This window comes from Pogona vitticeps, chromosome 5, assembly GCF_051106095.1.
Source record: "Pogona vitticeps strain Pit_001003342236 chromosome 5, PviZW2.1, whole genome shotgun sequence".
NCBI lineage: Eukaryota > Metazoa > Chordata > Lepidosauria > Squamata > Agamidae > Pogona > Pogona vitticeps.
In genome coordinates this window covers 131,794,540-131,801,974 of record NC_135787.1, presented here as the reverse complement: position 1 = coordinate 131,801,974, position 7,435 = coordinate 131,794,540, and the positions used below count along the sequence as shown (strand labels likewise).

General features: G+C 39.4%; 1 non-coding gene across 1 annotated transcript; it reads right to left on the bottom strand.

Moving 5' to 3' along the window:
- Nucleotides 1-3,937: 3,937 nt before the first annotated feature.
- On the bottom strand, nt 3,938-4,054 carry LOC140707914 (U5 spliceosomal RNA). Its single transcript, XR_012088046.2, has one exon. It is a non-coding gene; the product is annotated as a U5 spliceosomal RNA (small nuclear RNA).
- Nucleotides 4,055-7,435: the final 3,381 nt, after the last annotated feature.

Below are 7,435 nucleotides of genomic sequence, written 5' to 3'. Positions count from 1 at the left end.
AGCCAGAGAAGTCTGTAACTCAAAAAGTCTGTAAGTCAAGCCATCTGTAAGTCAAGGGTCCACTGTAATGGTCTCTCTCTCTCTCTCTCTCTCTCTCTCTCTCTCTCTCTCTCTCTGCAGCAGATACTGGAAAATTTACTGTTTTGGATACAGTTCCTGGAATCCCAGCTCCCTAGATGCATTCCTCTGTGTGTCTCCTCCAAGTCCTTTCCAGGAAGGTTGGAAGACTCTTTGCAGCAGTGTGGGAGATGGCACAGCAGGCTGCAGCAGAAAGAGGGAAATGTGTGAAAGATCACAGCCCTTCCTTTCCATTTACAGGAGCCTCTCCAGATCAAAGAAGTTTCTGTCAGCAAAAGGGCACAGTTGGATACAACCCACAGGGACTCAAATTTAAGTGAGTAGTATGTAGGCTTGCTCTGCAGATGCTGCAAGAACAATGAAAGATCTGATTGAGATATATTTAGTTATCAAGCAAAGAAATAGCAGCATGATTGCACGACAGGGTTACTTTCAACTTTAAGTGGCCTGAAAAGATGTACTGTCTCTAACTTATGCAAACTTAAATAACAGAGGGGGGAAAAAGAATAACAAATGAAATGCTGGCTGTCTACATCACAAAACAAAATCCATTGATGTAGTTGTGGGATAGAAACAAAAAAAAATCACTGCATTACTGAGGTTCTACTGGTTTTAAGCCATGAGGAGTGAAGTATTTTCAGGTACTCAAAGGGCTCTGGTTAAGTGGCTATTCGTTGTGCTGTCTTCCACAGCTCTTTCAGGAGTGCAAATGGTATCCAAGAAACAAAAGAAGAAAGTTTTTTGAACTATTTCTGCCTTAGAGCAGTGGTTCCAAACCTGGGGTCCCCAGATGTTTTTAGGCTAAAACTCCTGAAAGTCTTCACCACTAGCCAGGATTTCTGGGGAATTGTAGTCCAAGAACATCTGGGGACCCAAGATTGGGAACCACTGCCTTAGAGCCTAAACATGAACATAAGATTATAGACAAATGTGATTTGAATATCAATCAACAGGCCTGACCTGTTTCTATATGGCAAAGAACCCAACATTTAGCAACCCATTAGTAATACATATGGGTTACAGTCAGAAACATATTGAAATCAAGCCAAGATCCAACGGAAGACAAGCAGTCTTACTGTCATCAGCGGAAGTATTTCTTATTAGCATCGTTGGACACGCTCAGTATTTTAATTGTGCCCACATGTGAGAAAAACAAGCAAGCCAAGCAGACAGATGATTCACATTTTAAAGAAAATTGTGGCATCCTACTTGGATGTTTTTTTCCCCCAAGCTAAAAAAACCAGACCTTCTGTTCTTCACAGAGCTTAGAAATTTTCATTTTCTGGACAACGACTCCCAGATTCTGCTTGGGGAGTGCTCTCCAAGTGCGTGCCTTTACTTTAAGCATTTCCCTCCTTTAGCCCATCACAAAAGACTGGAAAATCCACAAAGGAGTAACCAGAAACAAGTTTTTTTAAAATCCAAAGATGGTGATTACTGCTTTTTATTACTATATGAGAAGTCCACGATGTGTGTCTTTGTACCAGTTACGTTTCAGAATTTGAATAGATTGAATAATCTTGGCCAGCACTAAAGCTGGTAACATGAGCCATATAACAGTCAGCCGAGAAAAATGAAAGAACAATGGAAAGACTTAGAAGCATGTGAACAAATGTTTGGAAGTAGCCTAAAAAGGACCCTCACACCAATGGCCAAGTTTGAGCTACTCAAAGAACTGGAGAAAATGGATGCAATGAGGATGGGAGAGGAGAAATCTACACCACTTTTGCCTTTCTATTTAACTCTGCTTAGAGAAAGGTGAAGAGTTGATTCTATACCAATTGTACCTGTAAATGTATAGTACATTCATTTTTTCTCACAAAGTGTGAACAGGGCAGAGTTCTGCTAAATCTGGGCTTAATGTTACAAGAATAACATGGAAGCAGTTTTCAGACAAGTGAAGAGACAAGAAATAGTCCGTAATGAAATCTGGGTATTCTTCTTATTAGCCATTGGGAAGAATGAGAATTTATTTGATCAAGAGTTAATGACGATCCTTGCTGGGGCTGTAAGAACAGAAATTGCTAGAGTTTGGAAAAACACACAAGTACCCTCTTTTCAGAGATCTTTTTAGATAGGGTATGGCTTGTAGCCTGGGGGAACTGATGACTCACTTTAGGCTGTTTAGTGGAGAAATAAAAGGAGACAATTTCATTAAGATTTGGTAGCCTTTGCTGGTTTCTAGTCTGGATTTAAATGGATGAGGAGGATGTTCTGAAAAGCTGGTAGGATTATCTGTGTGCTATCTTTCAAGCGAAATAGAATGCATGCATTAATGGTCTGTAAGAATAGGTTGTATTCTACAAAGAGATAAATTTATTATTGTGTATGTAGTTATATGGGCAATTGGGTTATAGAGCTTGTACAGTGGGGTCTTGACTTAAGAACGGCTTGAGTTAAGAACATTTTGACTTAAGAACCGCTCTCATAGGAAAATATTGACTTGACTTACATACTTAGATTTGAGTTAAGAACTGAAAAAAACCCACGTGGGAGGCAAGGAAAGTGCAAAATGTGAACTTTCAGTTAACTGTTGGCCAGTGAAAAGGGTGCCTGTCTGCTTCCTCACTCCTCCCAGCATTTAGAGAGTGGATTGGGAGACAGTCTTCGGACTGCCTGGTACTGTACTGCCTGGACTGTATTTTCCCTGCATTCCCTGAACCTTTCTTGACCTAAGAAAAAAAGAAACAAAATATCCCCCTCTAGGGGTTGAAGGCGGAATAGTAGCTTCCCATTAGTTTCTATGGACGGAAAAGAGCAGATACGGATCAAATGGTTTTCAATGCATTCCTATGGGAAATGCAGATTTGACCTGAGAACTTTTTGACTTGAGAACCGCCTTCCAATACGGATTAAGTTCTCAAGTCAAGACCCCACTGTATTATAATCCCTTTTATTGTTTTTTTTTCGACGGATTGTCAAAAGTTTTAAAAAAGTGAGGAGACAAGCAAGATCATCATCAACCCAGTTCTGAAGCTGCAAAATGGAAGGAAGGACATTTGACCAGGAGCAACTGTGTGATCTGTGCTTGTGTGTGTCAAACGATACAAGATGCTCAGCTCATATTTAAAAATGGAGTTCCCTTTAGTGGTACAAGATACCTAATTGTCCATGCACAAGTTTATTTTTCACTTCCATGTGTCCATTCACAAGTCTGATTGCTCAACCACACAACTCTGAGGGAAACTCTTTATTGCAGGACAACTATTAACAGGTTCTAATTGTGAATTGAATGTTTCTTGTCAGTTGACTATAAGTCACATTTTAAATTCCCTTGTACTTTGCTTCTTAGCAGGTTGCATTTTGCCCATTCTCAAAGTATTCATTCATAATGTGTTACATTCATAAAGTTTTGTACTCTGAATACCTAGTGATAACATGCTGTTCACAATGAAATAAATGTTTTCAAATTTCCCTTAACATGGATATATTACAGGTACTTTATATCAAAGACAGAGAAGGAAACTTCTTCATGGGAACATAGCTAATGTCAAAATGGGCAATCACATCATTAATCAGCTGTGGGCATTTCCTTTTATTGCAGGAGCAAAATGAGAGGACTGATGCAAAAAGGTAGTCCTCTGTTATAAGTCTAGGTCCCAAGATGGCCTGACTTTGTCTGAGGAAGGACAGTGGGCATGGATTTCCCTTTTATACTCCATTCGTATAACATTTAGTGAAACAGAGATGAAATGAACAAAAATGGTTCAGACTTTCCAGAGTTTACAGATATAGATGAGCTGGCTCCTTGGGTGGGGAGGCACTGTGGGCTTGGCTAAATGGCCAAATCAGAACAGGTTGGATTAGACTGAACAGAATCACTTAGAGTTTATATTAATATTCTTTTTCTTATGAGAAGAATCCGGACAGGTCCTTGGATCACTCCAATTTGTCTCCCTTTCTACTCCAATTTGTCTCCATGGAAATCTTTAGTAAAAGGCAAAATATTTATATGATCAGAAGAGAAACCAGAATAACAGTGGCAACTTCCCCAATTTTTGGTAAATAAAGTAAGTGACATAGCAAAAAAGCAATGCATATATATAGCACGGTACACATAATGCTGCCAAAGTATCTAATTTATCTAGAATGATGCTGCATCAATAAGAAGATATATTTTAAAAAAATTCAAAACAGCAGAGTAGATGTAAATTGGGAGGGGGTCCTCCATCATTCCTTTTAATACCAAAGTACATAAAATATGTCACAGGGCTGTTACCTGATATAACAATGTCCATGGTTCTGTTTCCATGCTAACTAACTATTCACATTGGCTACAGAACAGGATAATTAGGACTGCTCTAAATCAAGCCAAAAAGACCTGTGGCCCTAGCAATTTGCTCCATAAGGTGACTAGAACCAAACAGCACCAAAAGTGATTCAAATAGTGAACTATATACCCATCTAGGCGTGCCCTTATTAATAATTATACACAGATGCCTGAATCTTACTGGCGTTGCCACAGCTAATTAAGGCTATTTGATGAGTTGCTGGGCTGCATCTTTGTTGTGCGATCAGGTGTGTGACCAGGCATAGAACCAAAATGTCCCCAGGAAGCTCATCAATTCAATACAATTATCAAGTAATGCAAAACTTATAAGAGCATCAATAGGATTCTGGCCAGAAAATAAAATAAAACAAAATAAATGCATACATTATAAATCATAAGGCACCTCAATGTATAAATATGGCCTAGGTGTCACAAATTGGAGGAACAATCAGATATTATCTTGTTTACTATACTATGAAGATTAGTTCTATAAAGCAAGGTTTGTAATAAACTGTAAGGTAGACTGAAGCAGCCATCTCAAGCAGCAGCTTTTGGGTATATGAGAAATGCAGCAAGTTATTTATTAATGTATTGTTATTCTATTTTTACTGTCAAGGAGATGGAGAGAGATGCTTTGAGATAATTTTTCATTAAAAGCCAAAATCACTTGGGACTCTTCCAGACTGAACTTTCTCCCATCTTCTTCTGCCCCCTTTTTTGTCACTTGGACCTGCAATTCATCCAGTTTTATGATAACTATGATTTGAGGAGTGGAGAAGCAAGCAGGTCACAAGACAGTGCAGAACATCCCTCCTTGTTGATTTATTGTGTGGGGGTAGTTTGCTGTGTAGCAGCTTCTGTGTACAGTGTCAGCTGAAGGCTTCACTGGCAGGTGGAACTCAGGCAGTGAGTTCTGCACCAGCTCCGGCTTTCAGGCCCTGCTGCACAGCTTCTTCCTCTTCCACTTAGCACCTTCACCTCTTTTGTCCAACCCCTGCCCCCAATTTGTAGAGGCAGCATAGAGCTGAACTACCATTATTGCACTGAAACACCTCCCTTTTGAATGCAGGCAATAAGGTCCTTTTTAACAGAGAAGAATAAGCGTTGGACAGGGAAGGGAAGCACCACAAATTGCAACAAAATCAGTCAAGAGCTGATTTGGAACTTGGAGGGGAAAAACCTGTTTGTATTTGTACAGTCAGGACAGATATGTTGTCTGGATCTTGGAAAGGGGCTCCTGTTAAAATCAGGGGTTAATTGAGTAAAGGAATATAACTATCCCATTTAAAAGAGCTCGCTGTTGATCGTGGGTTCCATATACCATTACTTTCTTGCTGCTCAGCCTTAGGAAGCAGACTAGTAAGTTGGTCCTGCTACCAAGTAATGGCCAGGTCACATCCTGACAAAGGAATGGGATGGGCTTTGGGGACTGGAGCTAGCTACCCCAGACTGGAAGCAGGTAAATATGCTCCCACCAAAAACATGCAGGTTCTGCATTCAAAATAACTTGCCTGAGAAAATGACACAATGGCAAGCCCTAATCTGTGGTGTTAGGTAGAGTGAAACAAAGATCCACATATACTTTTGAGGAGGAAGGAAGAAAAGGAAGGAAACGTAACGGTAAGGAAGGATAGAACATTGGGTTCCGGATGGCATAAAGGTCAAAGGTTCAAATGTCCATCTACTGTTCAATTTATCACTTCCCATCTTTCTGGGAGAGCAACTAGAGGTTGGATGTAACAAATTACAGTAACATATTTACCTCTGTCTAGTTGCTTTGTTGGGCAACACAAGTGTAGCAAAGTTGCATTACAGAACTCATGGAATAACTATATTGTTCCTGGAGCAACAAGTAACATTTTAGCCACTTTTGGACATTATCCTTCCAGGATGTTTGAAGATAAGATTTTGACAGGGATTCTTCAAATTTTGGGTCTGTTCTCAATCCTAAATGAAAAGGCAACTATTGTTTTGCATTATCATTTGTATTTTTTGTAAGTATTTTCAAAGTGCATTAAAATTTGCCAATATATGGGATTTTGCTGTTATTACATGCCATAAAGTCACCTCTGACTTATAACAACTCTCTGAGTGACCCCCAAAATATCTTGTCCTCAACGGCCCTGCCCAGCTCTTGTAAATTCAAGGCTGTTGACTCTTTCATGGAGTCAATCCATCTCATGTTTTGTCTTCCTCTTTTCCTGCTGCCTTCAGCTTTTCCCAACATCATTCTCTTTACTAGCAAACCTTACTTTCTCATGATAAGCTCAAGACAGTTTCATCATTTTTGCTTCCAGAGAATCAGTTTTGAACTGGAGAGTATGCCTCCGTTTTTTTCTGCTGTGCCTGCAAAACAACATTAATAATACACAACAGAATGAACTGTCTTCACCGATGGAGCATGGTCAATGATAATTGCCATCTAACTGGGTCAAAATAATGAGTAACACAAGTTTCTTTTTCAAAGTAACATTCCAAACTCTGCTATGGATACAGTGATACCAAGAGCAGGAGTGCAATTCAAGTAAAATCTTGCAGAACAGTCAGATTACTGTTTTCAGATAAAACAGCTGTTCTGGATCTCCAGCCCAGCTGACTTGGAAAGGATTCCAAACTGCAAGATGAAGTGTGACTGAACTGCTGAATTACTTTCTGCTGTTTAATAGGTTCCATAAACAGGGTGAGCATGAAAGCACCCAACACAAAGCAACACGATGCTTTGATTTATTATCCATACTTTGCTAGAAGTAGAAATCACAAAATAAATTGGCCATATTTATTGCTGCATAAGTCTGAAACTGGAAGATTTGATGGACTGGCCAGAAGACTAACTTGACATAAGTGAAATTACTGTTCTGAATCTCTATAAAATAGTATACATATTCTTGTATTTGACATAAACAGTAAGGTCGGTTATGAGCTGTAAGCTACCCTTTGCCTGACCCTAAAAAATCTGGAATTAATTTGGAGCTAATCAAACGTGACAGTGTTAGGAAGAAATCAGAAGAAAAAAAGAAGGATGAGTACTAAATATGGGGAAATATTTTTAGGGAGTGATAAAGAGATGTTAGCACCAGTTGGCTTGGG